This window comes from Aquila chrysaetos, chromosome 4, assembly GCF_900496995.4.
Source record: "Aquila chrysaetos chrysaetos chromosome 4, bAquChr1.4, whole genome shotgun sequence".
Taxonomy (NCBI): Eukaryota; Metazoa; Chordata; class Aves; order Accipitriformes; family Accipitridae; genus Aquila; species Aquila chrysaetos.
This window is the reverse complement of record NC_044007.1, coordinates 60,585,220-60,607,858: the sequence shown is the minus strand read 5'-3', so window position 1 is coordinate 60,607,858 and position 22,639 is coordinate 60,585,220. Positions and strand designations below refer to the sequence as shown.

Genomic DNA, 22,639 nt, shown 5'->3' with positions numbered 1-22,639 from the left:
GCTGTGAAATTCACCATCAAAGTCTGTAGGTTAGATCGAAGCTTGGTGGGACACAAAGGGAGACTAGATTTTTAAAATGAAACACCATCATTTACTTTGGCTAGACCAAAGCACTGATAAAGAATATGTTCCGCAATATGCCAGAGGGGAAGCAAAAAGTGTGATTATATGGAAATGCCACTGCTTAAGAATTGCTTTATGACATAGTTTTGGACCATGACAGGAGACAGCTACTATATTTCTCATCATTTGCTTTTTATTCATAAAGATTTTCACACTTTCAATAGGAAGGGGACAATTAACAAATAACATTTGGAACCACACTGTGAAAGCAATGAGATTTCATCCTCCCTCCCTCTCCTCCTCCCACCTCCACTAAGAATTTGCTCGGAGAAGTTCACAATTTCAGGGGGACAACACTGAACCTCTGTCATTTTAGTTGCTATCCAAATTAGGGAATAAGGCATTTTTCTTATATATGGCCTTTTTAAATTGAAACAAGTATATGATAAACATCACTGTATTCCTTGCATATGAATCGAGGCTTTGGTTTTATGGCTATATCAGTTTATTGTCTGTGACCTGGTTCACTACCCTGACTGTAATATGACTCTGCTTGTTCTTTACCTTCATATATACCTAAGAGTTTGAATTATATACTGTAGATTCATTGCTGGGGTAGTAATTAAATGATGCCAAATGTTTTTGTCCAACAAACCTTTCTAATCTTATTATTCTAAAATATAACATCAATAGCATCCTAAGGGTTCTGTGTTTTTTCCAGCTGTCTCTAGCTTTACAAGTATCTCACAAAAAACTAGGACTGTAAACTAGACTAATGCTCTCCTTACTTTCTAGTGCATAAGATGCAGAATCTTTTATTCTATTGCAGAGGATGGAGCCAGGCTAGAGAGCTGAACAGAAACATTGCAGCTATTTTAATATGCTGTAGATAGAGAGACAGAAAAGATAAAGAAACATGTTTTTTACCTTCCTGACCTCTCTGCTCCTTCCTAAAAATATGTAAGTGACAATTTTAGGTAGAAACAACTTCCCTGTCACTTAAAGGTTCTTCACACCACAATGCATCTTCATACCATTCTCAGTCAGAATGCTGACTTTAGAGACTGACCTATGACCTTCTGTCTGTATTTTTATGCTTTTGTGGAAGTCAGCCCGTTCTAACCTGAAACATATCTTAACGTTTACAAAGCTGTGTCCAGATTTATACAGAATGTTGGTTTCCGGAGTAGTGTTTCCAATTGATTTTCTCCTAAATTCATAGAGTAGATAGAAGAATTTTCTGAAGTTTCTGAGCAAGATTCCATACTAGATGAATATAGGAAGACTGTGGGCAGACATTAGCACTACCAAGAAAAGACGTACCTTAAAGATATCTCCTTAAGGAAAAGAGAAATAGCTCTTTGATTACAAGAAAATCAATAGTAAATATGATCCACTATCAGTAGGAAAGTTAGTTCTGAATAAGGTAAGTGTTTGCTAAATAAGACAGTTGGTAAGTATACCTGAAGATTTCAGATACTGCTTTAAAAAGACAGGTGTTAAATTTTTCACAGGAACATCCCATCAATGTTTCCGTAAACATGAGAACCATTGAAAGAATTTTTGTAATAGTTGCTATTTCCTGCTGCTCTTCAAAAAATTGTCTTATCTATTGTTACTCAGCTTCTTTTGTTAAGAAATCTTAATGTGCAACACTATATAGAAATTATTATTTATATATACTGTATAACATACTTAGAAATAACTTCTATCATTCATAAATTTGCTACTTCCAATACTGAATGATATTTCATAGAGCTGACGCTGACTAGCCCAATTTTGTGTAATTACTATAAATTTGATACAAGAAGCAAATAGACATTTCAGGTGAAAACAAGTTCCTTGCAATTCCCCGCACATGCAATAAATCTAAATTATGCAAACCACCTGGGAAGACATATCAAAATATTTTCTACTTATTGCAAAGACTGAATATTTCAGGACTTGAATTTTACAACTTTCATATGCTAAATATGGCAGCAACTTTTTAACAGTAACAGCATTTACCATCCCCAAGCGCTCTGCATTAGGTAACAATACGTAATGCAATCTTCTTGGATATATCTGTCACAACCCTTGGTACTTCTGTCTGCATTGCACCTGCGAATTGACTTATTACACAGTCTCACCGAGCCTAGTCGGCATGTAATCTGTGCCACTCCAGATCCACAAAATATCAGCTATTGCAGTTGCAAAAGTTTAGCTGCAGCTTCAAGAGGCAAGTCAAATGTTATGTTCTTTCCTTTGGTCCATCACTTGCTCCCATACCACCTTTGCACTGCTGGCCAGTCATTAGTGTCACGATAGAAGTGTGTAAATGAAAATATCCATACATTCTATTTGTGTCACTCCTCGTTCCAACCATGGTTCACCCATAGGCTCCAACACAGAGCAAACAATGAGTCCTCTGGGCAAGGAACCTTTCGTCCTCCAGTGCCCACTTGCAATATCCCCACCTGAGGGTATAAAATGATCTGGAGAAGAAGAGATGCTCTCTGCCGGCATTACTGGCCACCTACAGTGCTGAAGTCAGGCAGGACTAAACTGTTCGACCAACTGAAAATTACATCCTGGTCACTAGATTAGGGCAGAGATCCTGTCTTTGTCCATCTATTAACTTCTCACTAAGATAGAAAGAAAAATTACAGATTGTCAGCAGCTCTGTCTGTCTATCTATCCGTCTATCTATTTTTACTCTTGAGCAGCCTAGTGATGCAGATACCCTCAGTCAGGCAAAGAAGTTTTATCTAGCCTTGCAGCTTCATCTGGCCTTGTAGCCAGGCTCATAAGTGAGTTTTTAATGAATTAATTAATACATTTCATAAATAAAATAATATCTATTTCATACCATGATCAAAATCTATTCAATATTTCATGCCGCTCTTCTTTAATTTACTGTAGTCCAGCTTCTGCCAGTCTAATTCAAATTGACAGTACTCAAAGGCTGACCCTATTTTTACTATATTTTGAATATAGTTGTAGCTAAAATTCAGTCTGAAAGAGAACCATAGTTTCCACAAATTCTATAGCTTATACTTTCCTAGTATGCATTTTATTTTCTTCCTTTTCTTAAAGGAATACATACACAGATTATGATCCTTCTAGTTCTCTTTTTTCCTTTTTTCTTTTTCTCCTAACAAATTATACTATGAAAATAGAAAGGATGCATAGCTGTGCAGACTTAGGAACTTAATTCCTGTGTCTTTGAAAACTTCCCAAGTGATCACTGGTATTTGTGATGCAGTAGGGAAATTCACCACTGATAGCTGAACACCTTAACACCCTTACTGACATTAAATGTAATATATATGTCTACAGCTGCAAGTGTCTGTGCTATATTACTGGCCTGCACAGGTGACCATAAAACTCTTCTGAAAGCCTTCTTAAATTTCGTAGCATTCAGGTGTATAAACAAGATATTTATCATTAGAATTACTATGGGATATTTATTGTTTTATTAGTAGGAAGTCAGAATGTTTTTGATAAAGTAAATATATGCATAGGAAGATCCACTGAACTGGTTTAAGCAGGAATATACAGAAAATAATCAAGAGTTAAGAAACATCACAGTCCAAACATAAGTGTACAGTCCTATGCAATTATGCAACACCATACTTATAAAAGCAAAGAGCATAGAATACACAATGTCAATTTATTTATGTAAGTACAAACGGCTTATGTCATGAAAGCTAAAACTCCACAGTTTAAAAGTAGTGAAAATTCAATCCAGTTGATACCAATTTATTAAAACAGTGTGTTAAACAGCAGTTGAAAGAAATGGACTTTCTTGATAAAATTCTTCTACCAAAACCACTGCAAAGGGATATGCTCATTAAAGAAAGAAAACATAAGCTAATATTAGTATGCATGAGGATAACTTGGAGGTGTATGACCGCTAACATGTGTATTGATCTTAGTTGAAAGCCTTTTCATTATTTTCTGAAATTTCACTGATATAGAAGGTTTCAAAAGTCAAATACAAGTGCTGTGTCTAACTACCACATGCTGTCAAAAGGAGAGAAACCATAATGTCCAAAGGTACTTTTGACAATTTTACCCAGTTCAAACTGAAAATCAGTGCAACATACCTAAGAATTAAGCTACTTAAATGTACTTGAAATTAGCATGCGTCTTAATTAAAGAAATCCCATTCATGTATGTATCACAGGTAATGGCAACCAAAAGAGTACTTATGGTATGTTTATAAATGGAAAATCTTGTTCTATTCCAGTCAGTTATCAGCTGCTTTGTGCCCTAAAGCTTGATGGTTTATTCCTATTATCTTAATTTTTCTGCAGGAAAAAATACCTGTCCGTGTATGTTTATGTTAACCATTTTGGCTGACATTGTCCAAAGAGCCTAAGGGAGCTGAATTCAATCAGAGATGAGTGTCTAATGCCTTTAAATCCTTTTGCAAACCCTATTTTTAAATGTCTAGTCCTTTTGCTGAATATAACTCTTGACCTACTGGTATCCTGTGGTAAGAATTTTTCATATGTTCCTTTCTTCATCGTCTTTCTCAAAATAGTATAACACGTATATGTAAATATAATATACATATATATTAAATTCTAGTAGAAGAGAAAGGTGAAAAGATTTCCATGGCAAACAAAGAAAAAAAAAAAGAAGTTTGGTACCAAATACTTTGTATTTATATTTGAGTCTAATGGACAGTGTTTCCCTTATCAAGTCAAGAGAAGAAAAAAACAAAGAAAATACTATGAAGGCAAAATGATACATGTTTTACTCCTTCTTATTAAGTTTAGACATACAAAGTTGCCATGGCGACCTCTTTGCTTTTGCATTAGGCATGATAGGTTTGAATGTAATAGAAAGTAGATGACAACAGCCAAAGCAATTGTCAGGTATTCAGGTGATGGTGTGTCATTTGGAAAGAGTTACTGTATATAGTCCAGATACGTTCTTCATTTCTCCTGACAAGAACTGCTGAAAGGAGCAACCCGTCCTTGGGCGGTCAGACTGGAACAGGGCACTGTTTGCTAGCCTTAGAGCTGAAATGACAGCGTGCCTTTTTAATATGAGTGTTAAAGAACACACATTTTATTTAAGGGGTTTCATGTGGGTGCATACATCCGTATACAGGCAAAAAGAATGTGTCTTACTTTAAAACCTGGGAGCACGCAAATTGGCATGCCAAATTAGCTTCTGTTGTGACCTTGTTCATTCCTATTAGCTGGATACTAGACAAGAATCCCATGCCACCTTGACAAGGGCTTTTGTTTCTATTATGCTGTTATTGAATCCTATACAAGTGATGGATGAAAACAGTACATGTCTGTGTAAGCAGGGGGAATCACCCTAATGAATTCTTTTCTGCATTGCAATACGCCATGGATGAAATGACTTACCCATTCCATATTAACTGATGTGACCGCTTCATTTCAACTACTTTTCATAGCTGCCATCGCTCAGAAAGGTTGGTGTTTACGGCTCTCACAGGAGGAATATTTATCTGACAAACTGTGTTGAAGGTATGAAACTTAATGGTAACAAAGCAGAGCCATAAGAATGTGCATATCAGTAAAACACAGCCCTGGGATCCTATTAAGATTCCAACTTTTCTTCATGTTTGAATTTATTTGTTTCTGTTTTATTTTTCCTTAGGTCAAATCAGCTCACTGCAGCATCTTATTAACAATCACAGCCTATTAGATTTAGTCAGATAGTCTAACTGGACTCATTCTTATACTCCCAAAGATTTTCTGGTCACCTTAATCCCATTTTAATACTGATGCTTATTTTGTCATATATTATGTGTCTTAAACTATAAACAAGCTTGGGATTTTTTTGTTTTGTGGATTTTTTTTCTTTAAAATCATATTTGTTTACAAGCAATTTATTCTGCAAACACATTTTATTTCCTGTGATCTAAGCCTATCTTTCCCTGTGTGTTTGCAGTCTGTTTTTCAATATGCTGTCCCTGTTTGCACATTTCCCTCTCTGTTGACAATTAACTCTGTTGTCAACAAAGTGAAATAGTCCTTTTGATGTAAATTATTTACAAATCTCAGTTAAACCCCCCAAAATCACTCATGGCTTGTCAACATTGTATGGGGTTTGCAAGAAGACAATTATTTGAAAAATATTCTACAAAAATTCATTTTTAAAAATGGAACACAAATGGATTTTAAACAGAAGGCAGCAAAGATTTGAGGAATGATTTGTGTATTTAAAGAACAGTTGGAAATAATAAGAAAAAATGACAGTATGCCCTAAATTATATACGCATATAGCCATTTAATGATAATTTAGGTCTCACCAGAGTCTTGTGACACATTGCTGAGCTAGGCTATCTCAAGGCAATGCTGGGCACCCCAGCCAAAAGAAGAAGAGGAAGTCATTAGTTAAATCCACACCTGATATAAGATGGCACAGCTCCATTGACTTTGATGAGACTTCACCCTTCACATTGACTGAACTTTTAGTGTACTTGTGAAGAGTTAGTCATTCTCTGGATAAGAAGGAATGCAATATCCAGTTCTCCTGTATGGTCACCATGTCCTTAACAGGAAAAAAAGTTTGACAGACAATACAAAACAGGAATGGAGTCAAGAGATCCTTACAGATAAAGTTTTAAAATCATGCCAACGGCTATAAGTTTTGGTGTAGGTTTTTTAGAAGATCCTAAAAATATCCTACACTAGGAACTTTGTTCTCTCTGTGATCAACAAGGTGCTTAAAAAAAAACGTATTCAAACATCTCTGAATTCTGTAGAATCTCTGTTCAAGACAGACATACCATAAGGACATTGTGGACATTAACATTGCGCAGGCACACCTTTCATGGAGCTAGTCATAACTGTAGTCAGAAACACCGCACTTTTCATCTCCTATCAATGAGAAAAAGAATCCTTGACATTAGGGTGGGAGTGTTATTTGCCCCCCATTGTTCATTATGCACTATTTTATTTTTATTACTTTTTATTTAGTGCAACACAAGAAATAAATGCATTCCATTAACTTGTTATTTTACACTTTTTTTCTGGAAGAAAAGGTGTGCTGCTTCTAGGTCAGTACTTAATTTTTATGTTCTGAACTTGAATTGATCCCTGTCTACTTTATACCCACATGAGTCCCAGTGCTGTGAAAAACTGTGTGGTAACTGTCGTGTATGTTTGAACAGTAGGAGAGTTCCTTTAGTGCATTCTTTTGGAAATTATTTGTACATAAGCATCTCACCATTTTACTGGATACAGCCTACCTTGAAATCCCTTTTCTTTCAGAAATTACCTATTGAAAATCACATGCAAAAACTTCTAATATCTGACTGTCTGCTGTTAATTTGTGCCTGGTAGCCTGCTGAGTTGGAAGTGCTTCCATTGAATAGTCAAGACCGCAGAATTATTCATCTAAGCATGCCATGACATGTAAATAAGGCAGCCCAGTAGAAGGAATTCTAGTGCTGATTCATCAGAAATCTTGAGATTACTAGTTCGACCTAAATTTTAGAGCCTATACCCATTCAGTTGAAGGAGTTTAGTGGTATCACAAATAAGTATAAAATTGTAATGGAGATATAAACGCCCTTAGCTGAACTTTCTGTTTAAGTGAGAAAGAAGAAACCAATAACTCTGTCAGTACTAGATAAACTATTCCAGAAGGTGAAGATACAGTTCTGATTTGGAGAGAAAATGCAATTATGAGGAGATTCAGTAAAGATTTTCATACCTGCTGTTACGGTGGTGCTCTTACAAGAATTTGCTGCTGGCTGCCAAGTACAGAAATCACTGAAGATTTAGATTCTGTCCTGTCCTGCAGGCTACTGTGGAGTCATGGAAAGGAAATGGAAGTGCTCTAACTGCTGGAAAAATGTGCCGCTGGAATAAAAAGAGGCTTCTTAGAACTTGAGAACAAAATAGCAATATCGTTTGTATGCAATGATAGCAAGAACAATGGTATGCAAATACATTGTGGAAAAATTAGGTAATTTTCATAAGAATTTGAACACCTTGTAACTCAACCATTTTGGAAACATGTCCATTTCTATCCTTCTTCAACTTTGTACCCTCAACTTCTTGAAGGCTAAGTTAATCTGTTTACTAAGCCATATATTTTGTGAAAGTTATGTCATGTTCTACACGAGCCACACACTGTAAAATTATATTGCAACCGTGAAAATGCCAAAAATCAAATACTTATTTCATTACAGATGAGCACCACTAAAATACTACAATTCACATACATATTGTCTTAAAGTATTAGAGCATTCATGGTGAAGCCCTTCAATATTTGCACAAAGCCTTTCCTAGTTATTATGGTTTGGAGAGCTATTATAACACAATAATAACTTATTACCAGGATAATTTGCTGTCCTGCCTCTGACTCCTCCCTTCTCCTCCTACTAGAAACAGACAGACAGAGTAACATCCTCAAAACCAGCGTACAGCACAGAATCAAAAATTGACAAACCTTAAATTTGGGGGAACAAAAGTAAAAAACAACCGAGAGAGAGCCATATTTTTCATTTAGTTGAGAAGGAATTTTGCTTTGATATCGCTGAGATCTGAAACATTTGGTAATTATTCTTTAATTACAATGTAAATTCATGTTTCTAGATTTTTAATGTGTATATTGAATTATATTAGAATTAAAACAGAGTTTTAAAAGGTGAAATTTGAGTTCCTAATTGGAAGACCATATTTGCTCATATTTTAGCTTTAACTAGAAATGAATATTGGCATTTGCTTAAAGGCAGATTTGTCCATTTTAAGTTTATTGATTTCAGCTTGGTAAGCATAGGTTTCATTATGACCTAAAAGAAGCAGCAGAGGACAATACCAGAGTATAGCAGGATATGAGACACATCAGTGTATCCAGATCTTTCAGTACAGAATGCTTTTAAATTAAAACAAAAAAGTACTAAGATAATTGGTTAAATATACAATATCAATATTAAATATTACAAATAAATAATTACAATTAAACAACAACAAAACCAGAAACAAACAAACAGAAAACATAACCCAAGAATGTTCTCTAAGCCTTCTCTTTTCCTTTCCATCAACCATCAGGAAAGTTCACTCAGTTTTCGAAGTTCATATTCTCTGTTTTATTGATTGCTGTTGTTTCAATTATCTTTTTTTCTTTTTTAATTGAATTAAATTAAATCTGCAATTAAGTTTTATAAACAATCATATATGAGTTGTTATTTGTTATTTCACAATAATTATGAAATCAATACAATTAGATGATGGCAGCATTATCTATAGTATTTTTGTAATACTGTAACAAGAAATTAGGAGTTTAGACCAGAAAACATTTTCCCCATCTCCTTTATTTTAGTCTTTGGTAAAATCAGCTGTGTCCAAAGAACTCTCATGCAAAGCAACCCATAGCTGCTCAGCATTTAAGCCACTCACAGAGTATGTGCGGTTTCTGTTACAATAATGGACACAGCTGTGATAACTTCTTACTAAATCAGTATGTGGAGTTCAAATCAGAAAAAAAAACAGTCTTTATTTCTATCATCATAGAAAGTTATTGTTTCCCAAGCTTAAGAACTAGCAATGTGGCAACAAAACAGTATTAGTGAAGTATTTGACTGAAAACTCTGTTAAACTGATGTCATTCATCACATCTAGGTTAAAAACAAAACAGAGATACAGAGAAACTCTTTTCCATGAGCCACAACATATTTTTGCAAGACATAGCAAAAGAAGATGTGTTAAGACACCTTCATCTTTCTTCACAGCAGCTAATATGTATGCTAATTCACAGGCGACCAGACCATGCCTGGTCAATTCTCACCATAAGGAAACTCATAGTGAGATTAGGATTAATTTTAGTTGACTAAAGGCTGAAGTGGGACATTGTATGAGCACATACATTTGTTTTTAATATGCCCGTGCAGTGCAAGTGTAGAATCAATATTTACTGAAGCTGACAGTCTAGTGCATGTGTTGACAATTTGACTTAAACTGTTTGTGTTGTGAAAACTGAAATCCTTGAGCAGTAGTGTTTTGAATACCCCCCCCCCCCCAAAAAAAAAAAAAAATCAATGCAGGGCCACCTTCTCTCTTCTTATACCGTTCACAGGAGGAGGAAGGCAGCGAGTCAAGGAATGTCCCATTTTTCAACCACTGACCTTTTTAAGGAAATGAGTGGGGATACAGGTGCAGAAATGGAGAAGAGTGCAGCCTCTGAGGTAAGAGGCTAATTGAAAAGTAAACTTTTTCCTTTGAAAGTCTGTACTTCTCTGTACCTGATCTCCCTTGACTGCACAAACTTCTTTTTTCCTATTACCTTTGCAGCAACACAGAAGAAACACAGCAATCTAGGGAAGACATAGCAATGGGGATTTCCACTTATTTTTCTGATTCCACTCTCCTGAAGTCGGGACCAGGCTTATGTTGCGAAACACGCACACATTTCACTCAGCCACGTCCACTCCCTTAGCCCTGAGCAAATGATTTTGGGATGGAGCTTCCAGCAAATGGAGAGCCCTTCTCAAAAGTCAGCGCTTCCCTGTTTACATTTCTCAGGGCTTTTGTATCTTTTGTTCTTTCCCTTGAATCCCATGGGACAAGAGCAAAGGTTCCAGTTACAACAAAGAGAAACAAGCAGCAGTTACCAGAATTTGTCTAAAAAGATAGGCTGTTCCTATTGTGTCAGGGAGTAACTCCTCTCAGTGAAAATTTGGGAGAAAACACCAAGTTGTTTTGGGGGATGAGGGAAAGCTGTACGTTCATTTTAGATGTTAAACTTGTCTGAACATATTACTGTTCTGTTAAAGAAATTTAAGTATAGAAAAAAGTCATCCATGTGACTGAATTGCAAACATTATCTTCTAAATTTTTTCCATGTTTTATATTCATATGAATTAATTATTTTCAACATAATATGCAAGCTAATTCCAGAACCAAATCGTTAGGGAAATTTGATGTTAATGCATACGTGTTAATAGACATATTTCATCAATTACTTGGTGAGTGTTTTATTACACATATAAGCTTGAAAACAAAATGTTCTACAGGACCAAGCTGTTCTGAACTAACACTATAAAAAGTGATGCAAATGTAAATCTGTCTGCTTTTGGCTAGCAATACTTTTCTCTACTTTTTCTTCTATTTTGTTCTACTTTTTTATAAACTAAGAAATCAAATTTCAGCTGAGAAGTGCTTCATCAAGCATGAGTTATGCTGAATTTCTTTTCAGCAATATAAGGTAATATAGAGCCAATATATTGTAGAGCAAAAAGACATAACTTTTCAGCAGAACTACTGTGCAGCAGAAAACCAGAAATTTGTCTTAGTACTTTTTGGTTTCCAGCTACTTTTTCTATTTCTCAACTACTTTTTTAAAATGCTCAATAAAGTAGATACCGTATAGGAATAGGGCATACAAAGTGAGTCCATGTTCTTTCATTTTGTCACCTTATCTATTCATTCCAGGAATAGTATTCTCAGTATAGTCAGGAGCATTTTATGCAATATTTCCCAAAATTAACCATTACAAGTATGCAAGCTTTTTACAGATTGCTAGGTGGATAGCCGCCACCATTTCCATAAGCTGGCTGTGTACAATTTCAAAGCAAATTTTATAGCCAAAGCAGAACTGATACACTGCTACTGTTAATATCATACCTGCTGCCATCAAAATTGCCTACATTATGACTACTATAAACTTGACACATTAGTGAGATTAAATTATGTTTCTATCAACAGTACTGATAGAAATTTGGGAGAATGTTGCATCTTTATAATGCAATATGCTATGACATTTGTATGACCCCTATAGAGCTTTGAGAAGTCTAGTTACCACAGTGGCCAACTGTCAGAATGTTATTTGGAAAAAAAAAAATTAAAAAAGAAGAAAAGAAAGTTAAATAACAGAGGTGAACCACATACAACAGAGTACTATATATATTTTGTAGACATCAGAAAGTGATTTCTTAGCCTGATTATCAAATTTCTATCAATATTCCTGATATTTCAGGCTCATAAAGAGAAAAATATGTACAACTTCAATTTTTATACTGAATTCATCAGTGTAGGATTTTGCTTCAATCACATCAGGGCCCAGACCTTACAGTAAAGACAAATGCTTGTACCATTTTTATTTCTGATTTGCCATTTCTTCCCATTCTTTCCTCCTTTCTCTTCTGAGATAACATATGGTCTGTCACTCTGAGATTCACTTGCTTTTCCTAAGTAACAACACCACCTCATTCATATAAATTTAATTTTTTTGTTCATCTGCATGGGTTTTTTTGTTCTGTGTTTACAAGTTGCTGTGATTTAACCTGGGTAGGCAGCTCAGCCCCACACAGCTGCTCGCTCACTCCTCCCCAGTGGGATGGGGGAGAGAATCCAAAGGGTAAAAGTGAGAAAAACTGTGGGTTGAGATGAAGACAGTTTAATAGGTAAAGCAAAAGCCATGCATGCAAGCAAAGCAAAACAAGGAATTCCTTCCCCACTTCCCACAGGCAGGCAGGTGTTCAGCCATCTCTGGGAAAGCAGGGCTCCATCACGCCTAACGGTGACTTGGGAAGACAAATGCCATCACTCCGAATGTCCCCCCGGCCTCCTTCTTCTTCCCCCAGCTTTATATGCTGAGCATGACGTCATATCGTCTGGCATATCGCTTGGGTCAGTTGGGGTCAGCTGTCCCGGCTGTGTCCCCTCCCAACTGCTTGTGCCCCCCCAGCCTCCTCGCTGGTGGGGTGGGGTGAGAAGCAGAACAGCCCTTGGCTCTGGGTAAGCACTGCTCAGCAACAGCGAACACATCCCTGTGTTATCAGCACTGTTCTCAGCACAGATCCAAAACACAGCCCCGTACTAGCTACTGTGAAGAAAATTAACTCTATCACCTCAGCCAAAATCATCAGGCAAGTGCAGTCATATTTAAAATGAAGTGTAAAAGAATACAGTGCGTTCTCATTTTACTGTCAGTTTAATAGCAGATATCAAAGTAAATGTGGTACTCGTGTATGGGCAAACATAGGAGATGACGCTAGGTTAAGTATATATCAATTTAGTACATGTTGGCCCACCTCCTTAGCATCTAATAAAATCTCAAAGATCTTTAGAATTTCCTGTGTTAAGCATACTGTATTGCATTTTTTTCACCCAGAAACTAGAATAGTCTCACTTACAGCCAATGCTAACCTGCTTCCAAGCCCCACGATAAAGGATTTTTTTTAAAGCTTTTTTTCCTAATTTTGGCACTAGATGGCAGTAAAAGCGCAACTCTGAACATTTCCAGGCAAAGTCCATAAACTTAAGGCGAAATCCGAGGCAGGAGAAAGGCTATCACTGTAAGACAGCTTGCCTTCAAAGGTTAGCCAGAAGCAGGATATGGAATATCGTGCAGAATCGCTACATAACATAACATAAAAAAAAGAAAAAAAATCCAATAGCTAAACAAAAATAGCATTAAAGAGGGCAGAGTAATGGGAAGCTTTAAGTAATTTGAAATACCAGGAGAAACTGACTTAATATGGTTTGCTTAAATCTGCCAAAACAGCAGATCAGTGATCTGCAAAAGTAAGATATAAAGGCAAGTGTCCTACCAGTGTGCCAAAAACATGATTCATCTCCACGAAAAGCTCTAAGAAAGGAGCAGGAGAAAAGCAATCTGTACCAGATTTTTTTATTCATTACCACATGGAATTGTATTAAATCTCTGAAATTAATGCTGTGAAGAGTTGTATTCCATTACTTTTAAAGTGATTGGGTCCATACACTTGGTAAGAATGCACTATTAAAAAGAGGAACAAGTTTTCTGCCTTCCTTTTTTTTGAGACTGGAAAATTATATCCCTTCCAGCAGAATGTATAAAGCTGTCTTCTGGGGGTTCAGCCTGACAGAACCCACTTGCAGGCTCCGGTTTCTTGCTGCAGTGCTGTAATACTTCAAGCTTTGTAATAGACTGCTTTGTAAGCACCTAAATCTGTAATGCACAGGGAGAAAAAAAAAAGTAGAATTATATAGAGAAATTTCTATTTAAGATCTTCCTATGGGGACACTTCCTAACTATTGGAAATATGCCAAAGAAATCACTGGCAGTGGCATCCAGTTCAAGTAAGCTTAAACTAAAGCTTTAATGGCTCTCATCTTGTTGCACATAGAATCAACAGAGTGAATTGGATTTAGAACTACAAACTAAAACTGATTCAGGCTCTTATAGCAGTTTTATAATCATTATTTTTAGTGACCTAAAAGTGACTGGTGCTATGCTGGGATACTTATTACAGAAAAAGGAAGCACATTTTCCATCTTCAATCCTATTCAAGATATACAAAATATTTTAGAAGACATTCCAAAGCCTTTACAGCTCCAAGATGCAGATAATATCCATCTATCTCAGAGGCTGAAGGTACGAAGAACTTCTTGAGATCCTGCTGACTGTAAAAATAAACCTATAGGTAAAAATCAGAAAGCTCAAAATTAAATCCTGGTAGGAGAGTTTGCGTTTATTTTTTGTTCTGTATGATATCTTATTGTCTTAGAAACTTCTCTCAAAGAAAGTGCCACTTTTTATTACTTCAGTTGAAATTTTCTTTCTTTGAACATAATGTCAAACTTTTTTTAGGATATATTCACATACTGTAACACTATATGGCTCTGGGTTTGATGGAAGCAAACATGCATAAGTTAAAGTTTTGAAGTTTCTAAGTATTGAAATATTTAGGGTCTAAACACAAGTAAATGCACTGAATGTTTATATTATCTCTTCTGGGAAAAAAGCTCCTTGTTCTACCAAACATTAGAAAAGAGAAGCTGTGCTATCAGAATGCTTTTAGACACCTTTTCCATCTTTTTTTACACATCATTTCTTTATGATACCAAAAATATTGCCCCAAGAAAGTACTTGTATTTTATACTCAACCCTCCACACATATGGTTTCCTTAAGGGAATACCTTAAGTAGCCAAAGAGAACACCAACTTTCTTTGTTGCCTATCACCAAATTGATGTATGACCTTTGGCTCCTACCGGATACACTCTCACCCTGGTCACAAAAAACCCAATATTGGTGAAAATACCTCCTTCCATCATCTTCTAGGCAGGGGAATGGAACTGTTCATTTCTGAGAGCAGAACATAAGTGACTCATCCATCACCACCAGACCACTTCTGGGTACTCTGTGTGGTGAAAGCTAAGCAGATGTATGTCTGATAGAATCTTTTGGACAAGAAAGGCTTTAGAAAAAAGTTTATTCTGGGTCTAGAAATTCTTCCATCCATTTTATTTTATTGTTTGTGGTGGTGTTGGGGTAGTATCCCACACATAATGCTGTAAAATCAAATTATTCTCACAAAGCAACGGGTTCTCATTTACAATCTTCTGTTGCTACATAAAAGTCTTCCAGATAGTCTAATCCAAGAGATTTATGAATAAATGTGCACCTTAAAATGAACTGATCACAAAACAGGAAATAATCTCTATGTTTTGGAGCACATTATCCATCAAGGTTAGTTAGGAAACTTAATTCTGTCTTAGTATTATTTCATGTTGGACATGTGCCAATAGATTCATCAGGCAGAAAAGGTAAAAATGAGGCTCTGGACTTGATTAATCTTAGTCTTCTTGCTGCAGGACTCCATTTTGCCAAAGAAATCAGATTTAATTATCCTCCAAAACCTTTTGCAAGCCTTCGCTTCTCCTGACTCTCGCTGAGTCATTTCTACAGTTTCCGTGAGCTGTCACCCTTACTGTGTGCTACACGTCTGTCTAGGCAAACTCATATCACTTTTGGAAAAAATATTTCCTGAAAATTCAGAGGCTTAAACTGCAGCCATGTATCCTAAACATCAGTGTTTCTTTAGGCAGTGAGTGCATGAGCATTTTGTAGCATTAAGAGCTCATTGTAGGCAATAATGACATTAGTATTTACTTATTATTGTATCTCCTCCCCTATGTATAAAATCAAATTATTATTGTCACATACTGTAAATATGCACTATTTTCAAAAGAAACTCAGCATTTAAAACTGCTGTTTGGTTTGTTAGTTTCCCTTTTACATCTAGAATAATTATTAAAAAAAAGAAAAGAAAAGAAAAAAATATTTTAGCTTATCATTTTTGAAACTGGGAATTTTGCCCTTGCAGTAGAGTTTGTTTGCAGAGGAATATCTGCACTTTTCTTGGTTTCTTCTCCAGGACTGAGTGAAATAATAAGTATAAATGCTGAGTTTCCACTATTAGAGCACCAGTAGTAACTTCTGATTACTAAACTCAAGCTTCAAACACCTCTCAAACCAGCCTTCTCTTTCTCTTCCTCTGTCTTCTGGTCATTGGCAATATTTCTTCTAAACCAGGATATCCTCCCTCCAGAGCCTTACATTATGGGTGTGCTGCGATCTTTGACTGTATGTGCTGGAGCATAAGCATAAAGAAATCTGTAATTAGACAGGGGCACCGTTGCCCTGTCTGTGCAGGAGAAACTGGAGGATTTTCATGGCACGCTCCCTATGGTGAGATACAATTGCTGTCACAGGAGATCACTCTCCATTAAATGTAGTTTACAAAAGCAAAGTAAACACAGGCGACCCAAATGACTGCCATCCTTGTGTGCTCAATAAATTACTGGCTTTACTGACTGGATTAACATAAGCCTTCAGGTACAGGGGAGAAAAAAAAAAAAAAAAAAAAAAAGTCATTGAATCTCCCTGAAAATCTTGCATTGCAGGGATTTTACATTTGAGCCCAGGATGCTCTCCAAAAGTCTTACTAGGATGATTGTTAACGTCTCTGGAGAGAGAACCTTTTACTTGTTTTAGTGGAAGAGTAGTCCTATTCTTCTGCTAGTAAAACTTTTGTAAACATAGGATTTCACAATAGAAAAGCATTCTTGATCTCCAGAGAATTCTGAGTATCACCAGCAGCTTTTGCTTTTATTCTCTGTTGAGGTATCTTCACCTAAGCCTCTGAAAAGCCTGTGTTAACAGTTAACCCCCTACCTGTAGATAACTATGAATATAAGCATTCAGTATTTAGGCTAAAGAAAGTGATTTTCTTGATTTTGGGGTGGTTTTCTTTTGGTTGTTTATTTTTGTTGCTGTTGTTTGTTAGGTTTTTTCCAAGCTATACTGTGGCAGAAAATTGTTCGGTTGATATGTCTTTGGAATTAGGGTTTTCTTATTTCAAAAATAGCACTTATATAAAGCAGAGCAGAATGAACAGCTGGTATAATGTTTATTTGAACCTCTATATTCTTCCAGAAAACTGTTATCTATTATATTTGAAACAAATAAAATATGATTTAGCTGATAAAATTTGAGCACTATGAAAATGAAAACATTTTGAATAAAGCATCTTCCACAACACAGGTTTTCACATGTATTGCAGATCTACTTTGACAGATCTATGATCTGCCATTATATGCTAAAGCTTTATTTGAAGTTTTTTTTAGGGTAAGATATTTTGCAGGCTACAGCAGACCAAATGATGGATATCAAATACCTCTGCATATGTTATGTCTAGAGCACTCAGACAGCAATCCATCAAGAATGTAGTAAAAAAATAAGGAGGGAATACAGTCAGTGTGCTCAGGCATTTCAAACTTCAGCCTACTTTTCATGTAAGTATAAGCCCAATTTTTTTTTTACATTTTGAAAAGTTGAGGTGTAGTCATCAGTACCAATTTTGAAATGGCTCCAGACTGACTGAACTGCCAAGGCCCAAATGGTCTTTAAGAACATGTAAATATATAGAAATTGCTATAATGAGTCAAGCCTCTGTCTATTTATTTCATCGTCAATAGCCAGGATTGAATACATCAGAAAAAGACACTAAAATCTCCATTGAAAAATCTGCCTACAGGGAAAATTTCTTCTGAATTCTTATTAGATAGTGCCTAGCTTATATCTGAATGCATGAAGATTTATAGCCCTCACTTTTTAATCCAAACTAATGTAACTTGACTCCTACTTAACTCTTGGCCTCGCTTATGCCTTGGGGCAGTAAGTTCAATGGGTTTATTATGCAGTAGGTAAAACTTTTTTCCTTTTATTATTTTTAGATTTGTTAAATAGAAAATGAAAATGTTGCCATGAATCTCCATTTCCCCTACTCTGAGACTTCCTCAGATTTATACTAATCTGGTCACTTAGCTAGTTGTACCGTAACAATATTTTATGGTCCAAAGCTATAAATTTCAGAAATTTCACAAATTTCACACCTCTCTGTAATGAATAATGAAATACTATTTTCCTATTATCTTCCTTCATTGAATTTAAGGGGCTTCAATACTGAAAAAAATGACAGGTGGCAGCCACTGTAAAGAGAGGTGTGATACCGTCTTTTCTCTGTAGCGATCCAAACTCAAAGCTAAAACTGGGAATACTCCCAGCTACCCTGGTTCAGAACTTGAGAGACTAAAAGGGACAAGTGAGTGTCTCTGTAATTAAGACCATGCCCAAGCTCAACTGTAGGCTTACTAGTTAGCCTGTCTTTAAGGCTAACTGAAAGACCAGAAGTCTGACATCAAAAGCATTATGCTTCCTAAACCAGCTAAGAAAAACTGGGCACATTGTTCTTAACTGAGTATGTACTGACACTTTGAAATGCTGTCATATACAAGTCCAGATATATAATTTCTCTCTAATAATTCCAAATATTTTACAGCTCCTTTAAATTTCTGTATAAAAAATCTAGAAAACTTAAACACTGACAAAAGAAGAGTTGGTTGTACTTCAACAGCTGGACACTCCACTACTTAGCCTTGCATGAATAATGTTTATGTTTGTATTGTTCTGGCTCCAGTTGTGAGACAAGATTCACAAGTCTTTCTTTTGAAGAAAGATGGGAGCATGTCTTTTTGCAACTGATTTAATCAAAAAGACAAGCAACATACTCCTTCATGTATACAAAGAATAAAAACAGTAGATAACTTCCCCAGTTAAGTTCAGTGCTAAGTTCTACTTCTCATCAGCTTTCCTGGATATCATCACTGTCTTTGGCTCTATGACAAGTACATCACTTTTGAACTCTCTGAGTTCTCTGCGCTCTGATATTTCAAAGAAGACAAAGGCCAGTCAAACACTGCTGCTGAACACTTACTCTGCCTACTGCATGTTTAGGACCAAAGCCACTATTGCATCAGTAGCTACTAAGGCAATATGTAAATAATTTTATTTTGTTTAAATGCTGAGAATTTAGGATATGCTTATGTCGCAGCCAAATATAAGAACAATATGTTGTTTCTGAGTATATTCTTCTGCCATCTTTTCTCTAATTGTTGTCTTCTCCCTAAAAACTCCCTGTGTGTTTTGTACAACATATAGCAAAAAGGGGTCTTAGTGACTGCAGTAAGACAAACAAAGAACATGATGGATACACAAATCAGTGCAAGATAAAAAATTAGGTCCTAGCTTCTAAAGCTTCACTGCTCAGTATATGATGAGATGTAGGGTAAAGCAACAATTTAAATAAGGCTTTTATGGTTTAACTATGAGCACTAGTGACCCCAACAGAACATGAAAAATGGAAGAGTAGCTTCTTTCAGTAATCCAAATACATGTTTTATATCCTTCCAAACCAGACTTTTAGTTTTAATTTTTCTCTTTTTTTCTGTTTCCTTTTATACATCTTCAGTAGCTTGGGTTTGCATACACACACATACATGCGCATATAGTTAACAAAGCAAGAGAGCGCAAGGTAGGGTGATTGTTCAATACACTTTTTTTCTGCCTTTTACCAGAACCTGTGGCAGGTGATGCTAAAACTTGCAATACTTCCTTCCCTGTCTCTGAGGGGTATTGAGCAGATTAATTAGTTCATGTCTGTACAGCACTTTGAAAGCACTCAGTGCTATATAATTAGTCCTATATATTACTAGGATAGCCTTGAATATCTTCAGTGACTCTGCTTCACCAATTTCCCTTGGCAAATTATGTCACTCTCTAATTGACCTTGGTCTTTGAAGTATTTTCTTAATGTCTAATTTAATTTTCACATTTCCTGGATTTTGTCCGCAACACAATGGTTGGCTGAAAAATTTCACCTGTTTGAAAGATATTTTTCAAGCGAGAAATACGCACAGAACAACTGATTAACCTTAGCCAGTAGGAACTTAAATAGCAATTTTAAAAAGTTCCTATTATAGCAAGTATCAAAATCACCTTAAATATAGATTTTAAAAAGTAGACATAAGAGATACTCTGAATAATTTATTAAAAATCTAACACTCTTATGAAATTCAAGGTCTACCACACTTTTACCAAACTGCCTGCAAGTTACAGAAGGTTAGCTTCACTCCCATACCTTGAGATGCTTCCTCAGCATTTTTTTTTTCCTTCCCCAACGTACTTATTAATCCTCTTACTATGCAAGTACTTAATCACCCACACCTACTCGTTTGATAATTTGAGGCATTCTTTTTGGTGGAAATGTCTTTATGATCCTTACATATATTGCATGTTTATATGCAAATAGAAATGTAAATATTTATACAGTCAAATAAGTTTGCAGTCATTTAGTATTGGATTAAAGAAATGTGACAATTTATTGGCTGAAAATTTGGCTGGCATTGAGATGGGTCATCTCAAAAAGGCAGAAGAGTTGAAGAAGCAGCCCCAGACTGGCATGCAAGACGGAGAGGAGGGAAAGACATGGCTGCCCCCTTTATTTCTCATCTTGTCCTTGGTGCAAAGGTGTGTACCAGTGCCCTCCCCTCACATCTGTGAATGCAAGAAGCGGCCAAAAGAGTAATCACTGCTCTCTGGTCTGTTACCAGGACAAGACATCTGACCTGGGAAGTTATCTTTTTCCATTTCCAGGGAGAAGGACTTCTGGAGCCATCAGGGACAGGCTGGAAAACAGGCTTGGAGGTTTTCTCATGGACCTGCAGCTGTCACTTGAGTATTTCCTGCTACTTGCTGACTGCCGGCCTGAATGAAAATCCTCCGCGTGAGCTTTCTCTGCCTGTAAAACCTGATGCTTTCTACAATCCTCTACTCTCTCCTCCAGCTTTTTCCCTAACATTATTTCCTGTCAATCTTTCCTGTCAATCTTCCCTGTGTTTCTTCAGCTAACCACTTCCCATCAAAATCTCCCTGAGAAATAAAGACAAAGTGAGTAAACAGAGGCATTAAGATTTTTTCCCCTATGTGATTACTGTACTTTCTTTTCTTCTTATTTCTCTTTGCTTTTAGAAGCACTTTATAGTTCTTGTCCTCATAGATTTCTTATTTCTCGGTGTTTGTAATCATGCATACTACAAGAAGGGAGGAATTTCATCACTAGCCTCAGGCAAATTATAAATGGTACTGCTAAAGAACTGCAGTATGGGACAATCCTCAGCCGCATAGGAACATGCAGACAGAGAAATGTGATCTAACTACAATTATGAGGTACAAGTCAATGCTTTTATCCAGGGAAGGCACCACAATCTTCCTGGAATTTCTGCACATCCTTCTTCATTTTAATAAAGCTCTAGAAAAGATAACAGAAAATAGTACAGTCATCCTAACCCTTTGTCCAGTCCTTGAAATGACCCTCACCAAAAAGGAATATATTTTCAATTTCAGTTCAGTTAAAGATTTCCACTGTAACTGCAAATAATATATTGTGTCTCTCATAGCACAGGCAATCTGTGTTTCCCAGTAACTGGGCTTCACACAAGTTACTGAGGTTGTGGACAGAGAAAAGATCTAGACCTTTCAAATAGAGCAGCTGTTCAAATGTACTACCTTATTTCTCAGCTTGAGTGCTGCTGAGATAGAAAGAGCCAGTGAAGCTATAACAGATAAGTTCATGTGTAATGGAATTTGATGGGGCTTTTCAAAAGGTAATGAAACTAAAACTGTTACAAATTCACACTCTAAATGGGAAAAATATAAGTACAATAATAGAAATTTTTTTGACGTTTTCCTGAATTGCTTGATGTGTGAACTAGTATTCATAAACACAAGCAGCTGATTTTGCTAAGTTACAACCCTCTAATCTAAGAGGGTTTGCTGGTTTTTTTCACTTCCCTTTTTTTCCCTGGTGCTTTTATTAAGGTGAAGTTTTGAATTATGGTCACCTGAGAACTGCATTGTTTGCAGGGAGGTTGGCTCTTAGCCTGACATCTCCCAGGTACTCCTTCCCTCCTGTACCTCTCAGTGTTCATCTTGCACTGTAGCACTCTGACACCGATTCTTTACTGTCTTCTTGCTTCAGATATTTGAGGTCACTTGGCAAGTCATGCTGAGCATTGTATTGTCTCTGTTTCAGACAGGTACACAAGGGTCTGTTTTTAAACATAGATATAAATGCACTGACATTGCATCCTTAACAGTTTCTTCAGCAGAAATTTTGTTTGCTCTGTTGCTTTAATTTGTGACAACAGAGGGTTTCCTTGTAAACATGGTTGTTTGCAAGCTCTTTCTCCCATGTTCAGTCATGCTCCCTCCCTTCCAAATATCTGTTTAGTATGATCTCAAATAGTTCAAGTTCCCAAATTACTTAAGTAGAAAAAAAATATTAGAGAAATACATAGTTTTTCATAAACAGGGAACACAAAAATCATGACATAACAACCAAAACCAAACATGCCTTGGAGAAGAGCTTACTTTGAAAATCTGTTCCTCTGACAGTATCCTATGAACAAATGAAAAAAAAAAAAAGGGGG

At 36.2% G+C, this 22,639-nt stretch overlaps 1 long non-coding RNA gene across 1 annotated transcript; it reads left to right on the top strand.

Moving 5' to 3' along the window:
* The first annotated feature begins 7,072 nt into the window (after positions 1-7,072).
* On the top strand, positions 7,073-20,946 carry LOC115340679. Its single transcript, XR_003923127.1, has 3 exons — positions 7,073-7,093; positions 10,120-10,228; positions 20,805-20,946. It is a non-coding gene; the product is annotated as an uncharacterized LOC115340679 (long non-coding RNA).
* The last annotated feature ends 1,693 nt before the right edge of the window (positions 20,947-22,639 follow it).